Consider the following 16,460-nt stretch of genomic DNA (forward strand, 5'->3'; position numbering starts at 1 on the left):
CTGAATGGTTGCTAAGGGAATGGAAAATTGCAATTTAGGGGTTTAAAGTGTTAAGGGAAGGCTTGTGATACTGTTCATAGCCAAAAATAGGGTATTTACTTCCACATCTCTACTTCGCGGAAATTTGACTTTTGCGGGTGGTCTCGGAACGCATCCCCCGTGAAAAGCGAGGGAACACTGTAGAAGCAATTTTTTCACAGGACTCAATCTAAAAGCAAATAATGCATGCAAACCCATTAGGAAAGAAATAAAAACTCGGAATTTGGGTGGGAGGAGGAGGAGGTTTATTCCCTCTCCAAGCGCCCAGAGAAAGGAAAATGCTTCTTTCGCTCTGGACTGCCAAAGCCTCCTTAAGCGCCACCCCGAAAGGCTCCTCTGGCAGCCCAGAAAAGCCCGGGATGGCCGGGATTAAAGGGGGAATGGCAGGAAACTGGCCGGGCCCTAATGCCACTCTCAAATTTTCTGGGAAATTTTTCTGGGCTCAGGTTCTTAAGTTGAAAATGATTCTTGAGAAGAGACCAAAAAAAAAATCTTGACCGCCCAGTTCTTATCTAGAAAAGTTCTTAGGTAGAGGCGTTCTTAGGTAGAGGTACCACTGTACTGTAAACATATTCTAAAATGTATCCTGGCAATCAGCTGAAATTCCCTCCCCTGAATTTGGAATTTTGAACATTTGCCGTTCTTAAGTAGAGGTATCACTGTAGTTTTTTCCATTAAAAAAGAAAAACCCAGTTAGCCTGCTGAAAGCCAAAGCTCCAGCTCTAGATGTATATTCATTTCTAAAAGCGTTTTAGGTTCCAAAAGATTGTTTTGAAAATCAAAGCGGGGGATGGCACTAGCTAAGTATTTTGTCTGGAGACATATCTGCCTGCTCTGAAAAAAATTAACCTGGTAGTTGGATTCCGTGGGAGAGCATCCTACAGACTGGGAATAATAGAAGGGCTGGCAAAGAACCTTTTGTTCTACAGAAGTACCAACAACCTCCACATTAGCCGGGTTTGAAATGAGGCAAGTCCTCCTCCTCCAGCACCCATTTTCAGGAAATGACTGCAACTTGCTCCTAAAATCTCAAAGTACCCATTAGAAGAATATAGCACAGAGCATCTCCCATCTGGAAGAAAAAACCTGGCTGAAATGGTCTTGATGTGGACGTCAAAGGAGGTAGAAATGGTCTCAAAATGGGTGAACAGTGCAGTCAGGCGGTAGGGAAAGCAAGTAGGATGCTTGGCTGCATAGCTAGAGGTATAACAAGCAGGAAGAGGGAGATTATGATCCCGCTATATAGAGCGCTGGTGAGACCACATTTGGAATACTGTGTTCAGTTCTGGAGACCTCACCTACAAAAAGATATTGACAAAATTGAACGGGTCCAAAGATGGGCTACAAGAATGGTGGAAGGTCTTAAGCATAAAACGTATCAGGAAAGACTTCATGAACTCAATCTGTATAGTCTGGAGGACAGAAGGAAAAGGGGGGACATGATCGAAACATTTAAATATGTTAAAGGGTTAAAAAAGGTTCAGGAGGGAAGTGTTTTTAATAGGAAAGTGAACACAAGAACAAACACAATCTGAAGTTAGTTGGGGGAAAGATCAAAAGCAACGTGAGAAAATATTATTTCACTGAAAAAGTAGTAGATCCTTGGAACAAACTTCCTGCAGACGTGGTTGGCAAATCCACAGTAACTGAATTTAAACATGCCTGGGATAAACATATATCCATTGTAAGATAAAATACAGGAAATAGTATAAGGGTAGACTAGATGGACCGTGAGGTCTTTTTCTGCCGTCAGTCTTCTATGTTTCTATATAAAAGGGGCCCAATAATTTGAGGAAGCATATCTCAAGCAGCCCTTAAGGATGAATCTCCCAGAATTAACACCTATAAGGTTGGGGACTCAGACCTCCAATCAGAATAACAGAATAGGAACAGTCCATAGAGGTCTTCTAGCCCAGCCCCCTGCACAAGCAGTAGACCCTACTCCAGTGATGGCAAACCTTTTTCCCCTCAGGTGTCGAAAGAGCATGCGTGCATGCTATCACACATGCATGAGTGCCCACACACATAATTCAATGCCTCGGGAGTACAAAAACAGTTCCCTCACCCCATGTAGGCCCTCTGGAGGCTGGAAACTGCCTGTTTCCCAACTTCTGGTGGGCCCAGTAGGCTCTTGTTTCGCCCTCCACAATCTCCAAAGGCTTTCCTGGAGCTGGGGGAGGGTAAAAATGCCCTCCCCCATCCCCCCGGAGGCTCTCTGGAAGCCCAAAACACCCTTCCAGAGCCTCTGTGCAAGCCAAAAATCAGCTGGCCGGCACATACATGCACATTGGAGCGGAACTAGGGCAATGGTTCGCATGCCAGCAGATATGGCTCTGGGTGCCACCAGTGGCACCCGTGCTATAGGTTCGCCATCACTGCCCTACACCAATGATGGAGAACCTTTTTTGACTTGCATGCCAAAAGGATGTGCACATGTCCACACCCTTGCCCTTTCTGTGCATGCAACACAACTCCTGTGCTGCCCCCTGTGCATGTGAACCCCCCCCCCCCCCGCGCATCTGCACAGGCCTCACTGAAACCTCCAGACTCCTGAAGCCTGGGGAAGGCAAAAAACGGTCCAACCAGGCAACTGGAAGTTTGGAAATTAATTTCTGGCTGGCCCCTTGGCCCGTTTTTGCCATCCCCAGGCTTCAGGAGGCTTCCCTGAAGCCTCCAGAATATGAAAAATGTCCCAATGACCACGCCATAAGTTTGGAAAAATGGACTTCCAGTTGGCCCATTGGGCCATTTTTCGCACTTCAGAGGCTTCAGAGAAGCCTCCTAAAGCCTCCGGAGGGCAAAAACAGCCTTCCTCAAGGTCCAAATTCAGGTGACCAAGCACACATGCAAGTTGGAGCTGACATAAAACACCTCACATGCCTTCCGGTAAACGTCCGTATGCCACCATCACAGCCCTATACCATTCTTTTTTATTTATTTTTTATTTATTTATTTTGTCCAATACCCGATGAGGGTTTTAGTGGGTATATATCTATAAACACATAGTAAAATACATGATGAAGGTTATAGAGGAGATACTCATAGTAAAATATATCTAAGAAATAATAGAAAAGAAGGTATAGTAATAGAACATATCAATGAAAGAATAGAAGAAGAGATGTAGGAATAGAAGAAAGATATAGGAGATATAGGAGAGCAATAGGACAGGGGACGGAAGGCACTCTAGTGCACTTGTACTCGCCCTTTACTGACCTCTTAGGAATCTGGATAGGTCAACCGTAGATAATCTAAGGGTAAAGTGTTGGGGGTTTGGGGATGACACTATAGAGTCCGGTAATGAGTTCCACGCTTCGACAATTCGGTTACTGAAGTCATATTTTTTACAGTCAAGTTTGGAGCAGTTAATATTAAGTTTAAATCTGTTGTGTGCTCTTGTGTTGTTGTGGTTGAAGCTGAAGTAGTCGCCGACAGGCAGGACGTTGCAGCATATGATCTTGTGGGCAATACTTAGATCTTGTTTAAGGCGTCTTAGTTCTAAACTTTCTAGGCCCAGGATTGAAAGTCTAGTCTCATAGGGTATTCTATTTCGAGTAGAGGAGTGAAGGGCTCTTCTGGACAAATGGCTGCCCAATCTCTTCTTAAAAACCTCCAGTGATGGAGCACCCACAATTTCTGAAGGCAACCCATTCCACTGGTTAATTTTTCTCACATCAACCAAACATACACTGGCAACACCATAGCATACACAAACATACACCTCACCCAACCCCCAGGGTTTCAGGTACTGGAGGGCCATAACAATCCTATGGGATACCCCCTGCCTCAGGACCACCTTTAAGCATTCCTTTCCCTTCCTTGGTTTCCAGGCATTGACCAGAAGGTGGGTCTAAGGATCATTTTAATATTCTACACCATCCCTATAAGTCATAAAGGGTCCTTTGGGTGGCTGGATTTGGAGAACCGTGGTTGCCTTCAAGAGCCCAACACACTCCCAAAACTGAGGAAGGGGCTCTATCAGTGATGGTGAACCTTTTTCCCCTCAGGTGCCACAATAGTGTGTGCGCATGCGTGCCCACACCCATATTTAATACCCTTCCATGTGCCCACAGTCCCCCATTTCCTGACTTCTAGTGGGCCTGGTAGGCCCATTTTTCGCCCTCCCCAGGCTCTAGAGGAGCTGGGGGAGGGCAAAACCACCCTCTCCTGCCCCCCTGGAGGCCCTCCAGAGGCCAAAAATTAATTTAATTAATTATGGGTTTTTTAGTTTTTAAATATTAGATTTGTATTTTACATTGTGTTTACTTTTGCTGTGAGCCGCCCCGAGTCTACGGAGAGGGGCGGCATACAAATTTAATAAATAACAAAATAATAAAAACAAAATTCCCAGAACCTCTGGGTGAGCCAAACGTCACCTGGCCAGTGCCCCCATGTGCGCTGGAGTCGAGCTAGGGTAACAGCTCGTGTGCCAGCAGATATGGCTCCATGTACCACCTTTGGCATGCGTGCCATAGGTTCACCATCCCGGGGCTGCTGAGAGAATGGGTTCAGCTGGCTTTTAGTCATTGTTTTTTGGCTTTTGGCACCATGCCTGCGTAGCCATGTGTTGCGCAATGCACACATGCCCCTGCGATGCAGGAGGAAGCAAACCAGCAGCAACAAAGTTAGAACCCACCTGAACCCTTGACCCTCCCCAGTTAAATAGAGACGTTAACTCTTTCTGCTTTCCAGGGAGAAAGAGTCCTTCCTGTCTTGCTTGGATCCTTTGTCATAACGTTATGAGCCTGTGCACATGTCTATGCCCTGTAAAACATGTGTTTTCCTTCCGCTCTTGCTTTCACAGGGCCCGCACCCCCACGAGAGTCAACGCTACTGAATTACAAATTGTTCTAAAATAAGGGCAGCACAACCCACGGAAAAAAAGTAAATGTTCTTCAGTTATCCTCAACAAGGAGACTGCTGCGGCCCATGGACCAACATGCTCACTGCAGAGGAAGCCAAATATTAGATAGCAGCATTGGAGGAGATTGACACAAAGAACTGCAGCAGCCTGCCCAAAAACGTGATTCCGGCTTCAGTGTTGATTTTCCCCGAGCCAAACTAAAAATATGCACAGGGAACCTGGACTACCTTTATTCCAACACAGAGCAGCCTGGAGCAGTGGACAAGAATGCAAGACCGGAAGTTCAAACAGAGGAATTGGACACACCCCTCTACAAAGAGCTATGGAACCACCTGCTACCGCATGAATCCCAGCGACCGATAAGGTCCCACAGAGTTGGCCTTCTCCGGGTCCCGTTGACTAAACGATGTCTTTTGGCGGGCCCCAGGGGAAGAGCCTTCTCTGTGGCAGCCCTGGCCCTCTGGAACCAACTCCCCCCGGAGATTAGAATTGCCCCCACCCTCCCTGTCTTTCGTAAACTACTCAAGACTCATCTATACCGCCAGGCATGGGGGGGGGGGTTGAGATATTCCTTCCCCCTAGGCCATTACAAGTTATGCATGGTATGTTTGTGTGTATGTTTGGTTTTATAAATAAGGGTTTTTAGTTGCTTTATTATTGGATTGTCACATGTTGTTTTTATCATTGTTGTTAGCCGCCCTGAGTCTACGGAGAGGGGTGGCATACAAATCCAATAAATTATTATTATTATTATTATTTTCAATTCTAAAATGTCATATTCTAAAGATGCCTTTGTTTACATTCGTCTTTGAACTACAATTCTGCAGGGCAAGAATTTGGTCCATCCACTTGCAGGTTGTTGTGATTCCGTCTGAGGCCCCTCAGGGAACGGCTGATCCTCTGCCGGCTTCCTGCTCAGAGGGGGAGGATGAGGAACAGGAGGTTCAGGCAGACGGGGAGGAGGAATCTCAGGCTGAGGGAGAGGGAGGACAGCCAGAGTCCCCCGAGAGGGAGCTCTCCCCAGCAAGCAGCCTGGATTCCTTAGATGAAAATGCACAAGCAATCATCGATCTCCGGCAGAGAAGAGCAACACAACGAAGGGGACAATTAGCCAGGTACTTTCAGCACTAAAGAGGCAACAGTTGGGTTTGGGTATGGTGCTCTCTGGAAAGGCTGAAAAGGCAGACCCGCCCTTCCTGGCTTGTGGAGTATTATCTTTGGGAGTCCTGGGACCTGGCTGTGATCTTTGGCGTCTTGGAATTCTGGTTTGTGACTTTGAATACTGAAACCTTGGGGGGAAAAGGTGTGGGTCTTATTCTCTACAGTGGTGGGTGTGCCAGCAAGAAGTCTGCTGTATTGTCTGGCCGTCAGGATTCTGCTGGGAAGTCTCATAGCCTGCCTGTTGGGAAGAACAGGTTTTTCTCTGTGTTTATTTTTCAAACTATAAAGTGCCTTTGTTTGTACCAGCGTGTCTGGCTGTTTTTTCCAGTTGGTGTTGAAGTCTGGGGGCACCCAGACAGAACACAGGTGACCAGCAAGAATCACACAGAGCCCTCCTTCGCTTTCCCCTTTCCTGCTTGCAGTGATGGCAAACCTTTTTTCCCTCTGGTGCTGTTATCGTGTATGTGCGAGTGCCCACACCCATAATTCAATGCCTGGGGAGTGTGAAAACAGCTTCTTCCCCCTGAGGCCCTCTGGAGGCCAGAAACGGCCTCTTTCCCAACTTCTAGTGGGCCCATTAAGCTCGTGTTTTGCCCTCCCCAGGCTCCAAAGGCTTCCCTGGAGTAAGGGAAAGTAAAAACGCCCTCCCCCATTCCCCGGAGGCTCTCTGGAAGCCAAAAGCTCTCTGGAAGCCTCTGTGCAAGGCAAAAATCAGCTAGCTGGCACATACATGCTGGTTGGAATTGAGCTAGGGCAACGGCTTGAGTGCCAGCAGATATGGCTCTGCGTGCCAATTGTGGCACCCATGCCATAGGTTTGCCATCACTGCCCTACTGTCCCCTTGGTTTCTTCAACTATGCAAGCTGTTATGTATCCCCTGGGACTTGATTGGATAAACCTTCTCCTTAAGCCATTGGTTGTTGCTGGGGAGTTTTGTTTTGGTGGGATCGTTACTGTTATTTGATTGGTTGTTCTGTCAGTTAGTTGTGAGTATAGATTAGATTAGATTAGATTTATTCGATTTATATGCCGCCCCTCTCTGCAAACTCGGGGCGGCTCACAACAATAATAAAAAAACAGTACATAATAAAAATCCAATGCCGACCAATCTAATTACAATTTAAAATTAGTAATTTCCTAAAACAATCCCAATATATATAAAAAACAGGCACACAGTCAATCAATCAACAACACAACATGGGCAAGGGGGAGGTGTTTTAGTTCCCCCATGCCTGATGGCAGAGGTGGGTCTTAAGGAGTTTACGAATAAATAACCTGACAAAAGGGGTTTTAGGTTTTCTGTTGCCTACCATTCAATAAACCTCTGTTTACTGCTGCTTGCCTCCTGGGTGTTCTTCCGACATATTACAAACTTTTTCAAAAGCCACTACCGCACTCCCCTGGCTTGGCCTAATCTCCTAGGGCACATTGGTCCCCCAGGGAAAGGGCAATACACAAGGATGGTAGGGAAACAGTATGATTTAGGACCTCCTGAACTTTGGGTTTAGTCAGTATTGGGCTGCAGCCAGTATGGATTGGAAAATCTCCAGCTGACCAGTTGGGTGGGCACGCACATTGGTTTGAAATTCAGCTTCTGAGCATGCACAGAAAAATCTCATGTGAAGACTCTCGTACATGTGAGATTTCACCAATTTTTAGCGATTTCTTTGCTTCCGTGCATGCTATAGTCATAATTTTTTAATTATTAGATTTGTATTGTATTGTTTTATTGTTGCTGTGAGCTGCCCCGAGTCTTCGGAGAGGGGCGGTGAAATAAAGGACCCCAGATGGGTAAAATTGCAACTGGTTTATTGGCTTCTGTTCGGTAGTAATACTATCTTCTAGCCGCTACCATTGTATCCAGGCGCGAACTGAACTAAAGCGCGGTTTCTCTATATTTATACTCTTTTTTCCTGCCCAAGTCTGGGCTGACAGTTTTACAATTCTCCCGCTCAAACGGAGCAACCAATCAGAAGGATACAATTTGAACTACAGTGTTCTCTCGATTTTTGCGGGTTCGAACTTCGCGAAAAGTCTATACCACGGTTTTTCAAAAATATTAATTAAAAAATACTTTGCAGCTGACCAGCCGGGCGGCCACGCACATTGGTTTGAAACCTATAGCACGGTTTTTCCTGCCTGATGATGTCATATATCATCGCCAAACTTTTGTCTGCTTTTAATATTTTTTTTTAATAAACTTTAATAAATAAACATAGTGAATAATAATCTAAATGGTTGCTAAGGGAATGGGAAATTGTAATTTAGGGGTTTAAAGTGTGAAGGGAAGGCTTGTGATACTGTTCATAGCACAAAATAGTGTATTTACTTCCGCATCTCTACTTCGCGGAAATTCGACTTTCGCGGGCGGTCTCGGAACACATCCCCTGCAAAAATTGAGGGAACACTATATTTACATTTAACTATTTACATATTCAACAGGCGGCATACAAGTCTATAGTAATTATTATTATTATTACTATTATTATTGTTATTATTATTGTTGTTGTTGTTGTTGTTATTGTTATTGTTTTGTTATTGTTGTTGTTGTTGTTGTTGTTATTATTATTATTATTATTATTATTATTATTATTATTATTATCATCCTCACCCAAGATCCGGCTTCTGTGCATGTGCAGGACACTGAATCTCATGCCGAGACACACGCACATCCAGTAGCGCCGGGCAGCCCTTCCCTGGGTTTAGTCCAAGCACGGTAGATCTTAGCTGAATGTTAAGGCATTTCAGTGCAACCAAGAAAGCACTTCCTTAAGAGATTTTCTGCACTGAGCTAGATCTGAGCCTCCCCTCCCTTCCCCACCTCCAGTTTTTGGGGTTGTTGTTTTTTTCCTACTCTAGCACCTCCTCCTCCTCCTTCACCATCTGTTCCACTTCTCTGCATTAGTAACATCCAAAGCATCTGATCAGGCCCAGCGCAGGGATGCGTTGCTATTATTCATCTCTTGCAAAGTTAGGCAGGGGAGGGCAGCTCCAAAAATAAGCCAGGCTTGCCAGGTGGAAGCATCCATATATATATATAATCTGGACCTCCCCTCTCTCTCTCACACACACACCTGCTGGGGGAATAAACATCGCACTCTCACACAACAACAAACTTCACAACGACCTCTTTCCCAATATTGAGAAATGTTGCACTTCTTGAATTTCGTCCTGATAAACAGCCACCCCAGCAGCAGGAGCTTTGCAGGGAGGGAAATGGGTCCTTTTAGATAGTGCGCTTGCTCCATGTGGACACTAGAGGGCGCCGAAGCCTCACAAACGTGACCTTTGCACACCACGTCAAGGTGGGAGGCATCTGATCCGCGAGAAAGTGTGATTCTCACAAGTACAGACACTTCCCAGGGGAGCTGGAGTGGGTTGGCTGAGTTTCTCCAAACTGCTGCCACTAACTGATCTTTGCCAATTTCAGCTCTCCATCTGGTACCCAGAGCAGTTCTGCTTCTTATTTTTTTAAATATCAGGACTCTAAGCAGGAGCTCCAGGATAAGAAAGGGAGACATGATCCATTATCTGCTTTCACACTTTCTTTCTTTTTTCACTCTGCAAAATGTTTGCAGCTTCCTGGGGAAGGAAAGAGACAACACATGCAGCTGTCTTGTGAAGAGCTTCTCAACCTTTCAGGGACCTTCAGGAAATGGAGAAGAACTGCACAAGACCTCCCATTACCCTCCTTCATCCCATCACTCGGCTGGGAATTAGAAAATGGTTTAATAATAATAGACCTTTATTACAGTCAAAGACCATCAATACAATTAAAAAAAAACACCAGAACATCCAAGAACAGTTTCAGATTCTCAGAATCTAGACATTTTAGTATCTCTTTGAGCCTAGTAGCATAAATGTAGTCCTTGACTTACAGCAGTTCATTGACCATCCAAAGTTGGTCGTCACTAGTGATGGGCAAACCGAACTCGCACAATTCGAGTCCGTACCGAATTTTGCGGTGTTCGGTATGCCGAACATGAACCTGAAATTTTTTGAAATTTCAGGCAAAGTTCGGGGTCGTGTTCGGCGTTTGGAGCTTTGGCGTTACCGGAAGGTTGCTAAGGACGCCAAGGTGATCACTTCCTGGATTCCATGGTTGACTCAGCCTTCCATCCTTCCGAGGTGGGTAAAATGAGGACCAGGATTGTGGGGGCAATAGGCTGGCTCTGTTAAAAAGTGCTATTGCTAACATGTTGTAAGCTGAGTCTAAGGAGAAGGATGGCATAAAAATTGAATGAATGAATGAATGAATGAATAATTAATTAATTAATTAATTAATGGAAAGAAAGACTAGGGGAGTTATAATAGCAGTGTTCAGCCTCCAGTCCCATAATCATCTTCGTTGCTCTTCTCTGCACTTTTTCTAGAATCTCAACATCCTTTTCGCATTGTGGCAACCAAAACTGAATACATTATTCCAAGTGTGGCCTTACCAAGGCCTTACAAAGTGGTATTAACAATCTAAATCCTACTTGGAGTGCTGAAAGGACTGTGTTGTACACTGGATATAGATGACGTTGTATGATATTCAACTACTCAGGTGTCCCTGGGGACACAAACAAGACCTCCAATGAAACCAATGACTTTCTAAAAAGAATAAAAATGACCAGCTGCCTGCAAGGAATATAAATCCTTCCATTCCCCACCATCCAGTGACAACTGGAGAATATTCTTGGATGAGAAGCGAAATGTCTTCAAAGAAAAACCAGAAAGTCCAGTTGCCTCTTGAAAAAGCACCTTTGGGACAACTACAGTCTGGATGGCTGAGAATCTCCATAGACAGCTCCTGTCAAAATTCTACCAGCTAGCTGAAAGTGTCGGCACAAATTTTGACCTCTACACATGTGGTCTAACTCCACATTCAAGTTGATGCCTGTTGGAGCTATAAAGGTTTTTACAGTAAGGAAGAAAAATGCTTCGGGGTTGTAAGAGTTCGGTTTATCATCAGCAAGTTCCATCCTGCTTGATTTTTTTTTAACCTTTTCTCGCTGAAATCTCGAACAGCGATTGCTACGCAATTTCTTTTTTTTCTTCTTCTTTTGTTTAATATTGGCAATTTGTGAAAAGCCACTTTTGGCTTCCCTGACTTGTAGCTGCGTCATTTTCTGCTATGACCGGATTCTTATTGCAAAAACTAGAGAGAGGGAGCAAAAAACCCCACCAACTCCTTATTTGACAGCGAGCCAAATCCTGAATTGCTAAGAGCAGACTTGCTGTGTTAATGGACCTGCAGAAGAATTGGCTGACCTAATCCACTCTACGTCTTCTCTCTAGAGAGCAAGCTTAAGAATATATAAGAATAGCATATGCCCAGAAATGGAAAAATAAGGATGCTCCTGCAGAAGAAGAAATTTTATTTAAAATTTTAACATGCACACAGATGGACAGACTGATGTTAGAGTTAAAGGACAAATTGAACACAGATTACTTTGAAACCTGGAATAAATTATATGATTGGATAAAGAGGAAAACCAAGATTAAAGCCTAGAAACTATGATGGAGAAGTGTTAAATCAATTGAAACTTAAACATATATTGGAAAATTAATGGGACGGGAATAGCAATAGCAATAGCATTTATACTTATACATACTTATGTACCTCTTCACAGTGCTTTACAGCCCTCTTTAAGCAGTTTACAGACTCAACATATATTGCCCCCAATAATCTGGGTCCTCATTTTACCCACCTCGGAAGGATGGAAGGCTGAGTCAACATTGAGCCTGGTGAGATTCAATCTGACAAACTGCTGCCAGCCAGTGATCAGCAGAAGTAGCCTGCAGTACAGGGTTCCCTCGATTTTTGCGAGTTTGAACTTCGTGAAAAGTTTATACCATGGTTTTTCAAAAATATTAATTAAATATTATTCTCCCCCCCCCCCATACCATGGTTTTTCCTGCCCGATGGCGTCATATGTCATTGCCAAACTTTCATCCGCCTTTAATAAAATTCTTTTTAATAAACTTTAATAAATAAACATGGTGAGTAATACTCTAAACGGTTGCTAAGGGAATGGGAAATTGCAATTTAGGGGTTTAAAGTGTTAATGGAAGGCTTGTGATACTGTTCATAGCCCAAAATAGTGTATTTACTTCCGCATCTCTACTTCGCGGAAATTCGACTTTTGCGGGCGGTCTCAGAACGCATCCCCCGCAAAAATCGAGGGAACACTGTACTGCACCACCATGGCTCTAACCAACATATATACTGAATGGACCATCACGTACCTTTTCTTTTCTTTTTATTATCCGTCTGTATTGTGTTACATTGTTATGTATATATGTTATGTTTTTAAAATGTTTTATAAATAAACTTTTTAATACTAAAAAAAGAATGCATATGCATATGATAATGGAGCAAAACTCATCCTGGTTTTCTTGTGTAGCTAAGCTGCCATCAGGCAAAAATTAATATAATAATAATAATAATAATAATAATAATAATAATAATAATAATAATTTATTAGATTTGTATGCCGCCCCTCTCCGAGAACTCGGGGCGTCTCACAACAAAATCCTGGAGCACTGGAGAACTACCAGAGGACTGCAAAGGAGCTGATGTGGTTCCAGTGAAGGGCTACCAAAATTCTTACTACCACACTGTGGGCGTGGCTTATGCAGGACGCCCTGCATTTTCTTTCAATATATTTCAGTGCAAATAGGGTGCTCTGGGGTGGAGCTCCATTTTCACTACCCCACTGCATCCGTCCCGCCAATCCAGGCAGTTGCCCACCTTTGTGTGGTTTCCATCTTCAAAAAAGGGAGAAAAACCGACCCAGGAAACTACAGGCCAACATCTAGCCTAACATCAATGCCCGGGAAGATACTGGAAAAGATAATAAAAAAACAGATCTGCCAACATTTAGAAACAAGTAAAATAATAAATAGCAGCCAGCAACGGTTTGCTAAAAACAGATCACGCCAAACCAATCTGTGAAAGCAGGAGACCTTATATCATTTTTGACAAATGATAGTTCAATCTCTTATTGAAAACCTCCAGTGATGAAGTTCTCACAACTTCTGAAGGCAAGTGGTTCCATTGGTTGATGGTTCTCACTGTCAAAAAATTGATCAGTTTCCATCCATTATTCCTTCTCTAGATTTCAGGTGCCTTGGAAAATATCTTGACCCCTTTATCCCTATAGCAGCCCCATAAATATTGGAAGATTGCTATCATGTCTCCTCTGGTCCTTCTCTTCATTAGACTAGCCATGCCCAGTTCCGGTAACCTTTCTTCATATGTTTTAGTCTCTCATTCCCTAGTCATCTTGATTGATCTTCACTGCACTTTTTGTAGAGTCTAAACATCTTTTTTTTAATAGTGTGGTGACCAAAACTCTAGGTGTGGTCTTACTAAGGCTTTAGAGGTGACTATCAGCACCTTGAATTGTATCTGGAAGCACAATGATAACCAATGCAGCTCACAGAGTTGTGGTGTCATGTGTGCAAATATCTATCTCTTTCTCTGTCTCTCTACTTCTATCTCTATATGTGAACCATTGATGGCCTATACTGCTATATTCCACAACAATAGCAGCCAGGGTGGCACAGCAGGTAGAGTGCTGTACTACAGGCCACTGAAGCTGACTGTAGATCTGTAGGTCAGCAGTTCAAATCTCATCACTGGCTCAAGGTTGATTCAGCCTTCCATCCTTCTGAGGTGGGTAAAATGAGGACCCGGATTGTGGGGGCAATAGGCTGGCTCGGTTAAAAAGTGCTATTGCTAACTTGTTGTAAGCCGCCCGGAGTCTAAGGAGAAGGGCGGCATAAAAATTGAATAAGTAAATAAAATAAATAATAAATGCTCTTCAAGGGCAGCCCCAGATAGAATACATTGCACAGTCCAATCTAGAGGTCATTAGGGTATGAATGACTGTGAGTTGGGCCCAGGGGTGGGCTACTGCCCAGATGGGGGGAATGCAGTGGGGCAGTGTAAATGGAGCTCCACTCCAGAGCACCCAATTTGCACTGAAAAATGTTGAAAGAAAATGCATGACGTCCTGCATAAACCACGCCCACAGTGTGGTAGTAAAAATGTTGGTAGTCCTTCACTGTCCTCTCAATTCTGGAAAGGACACAACTGAACTACAACTCAAAACTGTGCAAACGACATCCTAGCCACAGGTACCTCCTGCTCCTTGAGCAGAAATAGTCAGTCCATCTCAGTATGAGCCATCTTAGCTGCCTCCCTCCATCTCACTCCCAAAGACAAGCCTAAAACACTAAAAGAGTTTCAAGGTTCACAAAGATTGGACCGGTAATCACAATTTTTCAGCTTTTATAAAAGCTCCTGATTCTACTTTTAAAAAAAACCTGGCATGTACAACTATTCAGCTGAATGGATATTTGATTATAACTACCAATACCAATTTCTTTTCAAAAGCATGGTCAAAGCGACAAGACTGAAAATTATTTTATAGATGTATAAAAGTGCATAATTGGACCAAAAGTAAAAAGATACTTATGTTTAATATGCCGATGTGATCTGAACCTTTTCTGTCTTTCACTGTGAGTTGTATTATGTTGGGGTGTGTGTGTGTGTATGAAGGGAGGCTGAGCCAATGTCTTAGTACACATGTTGTACTCTGACAATAAAGGTTTGAATTGAATTGAACTAGGAGTGACTAATTTAGAAATGGTCTTCGTACATAATTAATAAAAACCGATACCATAAGGCTGTCATGGATAAAGAATTGTATCCATCCATCCATCCATCCATCCATCCATCCATCCAGTGAGTTTCTATAGCCAACTGGCAAATCCTTTAGGAAAACAACATCTCATAAAATGGCAGATGCCCTGTGACCCTTGATGAAATAAACAAGGATTTCTGTATTGTGAACTTGGCAACCTCATTTTGGAATCCAGTCCCTTCCTGAATTGTTAAGACAACCTGGGAGGATGATCTGTAGTTGGGTCCATGCAGTGATGCCAACCTTTCTGGAAGAGGTGGTAGCATGGCTTCTCTTCAAGAGGCTATTGTTGGACACAATTTCTCTGCTCTGTTTTTGCCAGTCTTCCCTTTCTTGGGAAGTTGTTGAATGGATGATGGGACAGCAGTTCAGAGGCTCCTGGAGGAAACTAATTAACTGGATCCTGTTTCAAGCTTAACAAGTACAACATTGGTTGTACTTCTTGATGATTTTTGGTGGGAGCATCCATTAAAGGTGGTGCATCCATTTTAATTGTCCTTCATCTCCCAATGATGGTATCAATTATGGTACTCTTCTGGATCAATTGTAAGGTTTAGGAAATGGAGATACTATGTTATAGTGGTTCTTCTCGCCTTTTAAGTCAGTCCCGGTCAATTGCTGAGTGTGTATGTGAGTGAGAGATATTAAATTCAGGGATTCTCAGGATGTGCCTCAGAGCTTGATGTTCTCACCCCTTTTGTTTAACCACATTAAAGGCAAGGTGGGCTTATCAGTTAATTCAGAGTCAAACAGTACATCCTGGTCACAGTCTGATCCTATCAAGCAGCTATCCCAATGTCTGAAGTGTGTGCAGATTCAGGACCAATCCTATTCTCTTAGATCTGGAGGCAGAGTAGTGGATGAGCTCCGTATATAATTTTATTGTTATTAAGAATTTGTCTTCTTAGTATTTATTTTTTCTTTTATATTTTAAATTGTTCTTACATTTTTCATGAAAGCATCATACCAAATTGGACAATGAATGAATGAATGAATGGGAAAATAATTCTTTATCCATCTCTTTTTCTTTCTATCACACAAAGGCACAGAATACTGGAGCTTAAAAAATCTGAATGGTGGGAGTTTCAGGACTCATGAAAACTTTTAATAGTTTGGAATTCCTCAACACAAGCTTGACTGATAGATTTAAAGAGGGGACAAATTCAACAAATTTATAGAGAATGAGATTATCAATGGCAAACAGTCATCATAGATGAATATATTATTTCCAGTGCCAGAGGTAAAAGGGATCAAAAATATAATTCGGTGGAAGGCATCTTTATATCTTTTACATTTCATTGCTGTTTTTTTCGATATAATGCATTATTATTATATTTTTTGATATATGAGCATTCTGCTCATTTTTCAAGCTTGTCAACATCATCTAGAAGCTGTTCTTTAAAAGGCTTGCTATCCCTTCATCATTATGTCATCTACAAATGTGATAAGTTTTTTTTTTACCATTTCTCATCCCAGTTATTTCTGAAAAGAAATTAAACAGCTCAGTTAACAACTCTCATGCATGGTAAGGCTATTCCTCTTGACTTCAAGTTGGACTTTTCTGTAAAGCTTCCATCCATTTGGATTTTGCTCTAACCCTTATGCAAAGGGGGCGTAAAACACACACTCACCCTAGTGACAGCCCTTCAAGTATTGGGATATTTATATCAGATTGAATCTCTCCTTGGTCAGCTTCCATCCAT

General features: G+C 43.1%; 1 protein-coding gene across 11 annotated transcripts in view; it reads right to left on the minus strand.

The window, feature by feature from the left end:
• Window positions 1-16,460, minus strand: part of PTK2B (protein tyrosine kinase 2 beta) — a 149,579-nt gene that overhangs the window by 61,999 nt on the left and 71,120 nt on the right. The gene's annotated exons all lie outside the window — the stretch shown is intronic.

Source organism: Erythrolamprus reginae, chromosome 1, assembly GCF_031021105.1.
Source record: "Erythrolamprus reginae isolate rEryReg1 chromosome 1, rEryReg1.hap1, whole genome shotgun sequence".
In the NCBI taxonomy this organism is placed as follows: Eukaryota; Metazoa; Chordata; class Lepidosauria; order Squamata; family Dipsadidae; genus Erythrolamprus; species Erythrolamprus reginae.